The sequence below is a fragment of the Nannospalax galili genome, unplaced genomic scaffold (assembly GCF_000622305.1).
Source record: "Nannospalax galili isolate Female #2095 unplaced genomic scaffold, S.galili_v1.0 scaffold635, whole genome shotgun sequence".
Taxonomy (NCBI): Eukaryota; Metazoa; Chordata; class Mammalia; order Rodentia; family Spalacidae; genus Nannospalax; species Nannospalax galili.
Window position 1 is genome coordinate 518,928 of NW_008335836.1, and position 1,853 is coordinate 520,780.

General features: G+C 40.4%; 1 pseudogene; it reads left to right on the top strand.

Annotated features, from left to right (window-relative positions):
- The first annotated feature begins 480 nt into the window (after positions 1-480).
- LOC103732053 lies at positions 481-1,442 on the top strand (annotated as a pseudogene).
- Positions 1,443-1,853: the final 411 nt, after the last annotated feature.

Sequence of the window (1,853 nt, forward strand, 5' to 3'; positions counted from 1 at the left end):
GATCAACCTATATTCTGTTTATTTCTCTCTAAATAAATTACTTGAAGAAGGAAAAATGTCAGCTCCATTATGAGAGGTTGCACAGTAAAGAGAATTAGATTAGGCCTCAGAAATGGCCAATGAGGCAAAGGAATGATGACTTGGAAAGACTACCAAAGCTTTATAGATTTTAAACAAAGTTAAATATAAGATACTGCATGAGTGTGTAGAATGAATTTCAAAATCATTTAAAGTTTTCCAATATTTTACCAATTTCCAATACTTTACCATCCACAATGAGTGAAGATTTATAATACCTTGATTATTTTGTTGTTTTGCTAAAGAAGTCCATCTGGTTTGTCATTCCTAAATCAAGAGAGATTGAAAATACTTTCTTAAGATAATAGAGTATCTAGATCCACATTTGATGTAATAAAATACTCAAATTCTTCATTCTTTCCTCATTTATTTCCAGTTCCAGTATTAACTGGCCAGGTAAAGATGACATTTTCTGTTGCATTAAATCACACCAACCTCAGAGACATTTGGTACACCATGATTGGGATCCCAGGACTGCAAGATGCACACATATGGATTTCCATCCCCATCTGTTCCATGTACATAGTGGCTGTTGTCAGCAATGGGCTCTTATTATTCCTCATCATAACTGAACACAGTCTTCAGGAACTCATGTACCTTTGCCTCTCCATGTTGGCTCTGGCTGATATCCTCCTATCCACAGTCACGACCCCCAAAATGCTAGCAATCTTCTGGTTTGGGGCTGGAGGCATTTCTTTCGCTAGCTGTGTGTCAAAGATGTTTTTTCTCCACCTCATCTTTGTGGCTGAGTCTGCTGTATTGCTGGCCATGGCATTTGACCGTTATGTGGCCATCTGTTATCCCCTAAGATACACCACCATTCTAACCCTGTCAGTCATTGGCAAAATGGGCATTGCCTCTGTGACTAGGAGCTTCTTCATCTGCTCCCCCTTGGTCTTTCTTGTCTATCGGCTCACGTACTGTGGGAGGAACATCATCCACCACTCATACTGTGAACACATGGGCATTGCCAGGCTGGCCTGTGACAGCATCAAAGTCAATATTTACTATGGCGTTATAGTAGCTCTATTTTCCACATGCTTAGATATGGTGCTTATCATGGTCTCCTATGCCCCTATACTATGTGCTGTGTTCAGAATTCCTTCCCGAGATGCCTGAGTCAAGGCTCTGGGCACCTGTGGCTCCCACGTCTGTGTCATCCTCCTGTTCTCACACCAGCTTTCTTTTCTTTCTTTGCTCACCATTTTGGGGGTCACACAATTCCGCTCCACGTGCACATCCTCCTTGCTAACCTCTATGTGGTGGTTCCACCCACTGTCAACCCCATCATTTATGGAGTTAAGATTAAGCAAATTCAGGAGAGGTTTGTCCAGGTCTTTTCTTTAAGCAAGACATTTTGTTGATTTAAAACAAATATTGTGGTTTAGTCCTTTGTATCTTCCCATAAACTATATAACTAAAGAGCATCTGAATTTTCAGTGGAGCTCATATAGCAAGGCAGCATTACAAAGGGTCTTCACAACATTTTTATTGAGTTTTTTTGGCATTTCATATGATATATCTTAATCAAATTTAGAACCCCTTTCCCCTCCCTACCCAGAATAGCACCCTCACCTCCAGATTTCAGGTATAAGGTCACATATTTTAAGCTCCATCTGTTCAAGAATTTGGATCCAATTGTCCCTCAACGCAAGTTCATCCACTGGAGTCTAGTCAGCCTATCTAGAGTCACTCCCTTAAAGAAGATCAGCTCTCCCTTACCTCCCTTACCTATTTTTTAGTACACATGCAAATTTGAATTCTCAGTGAATGTG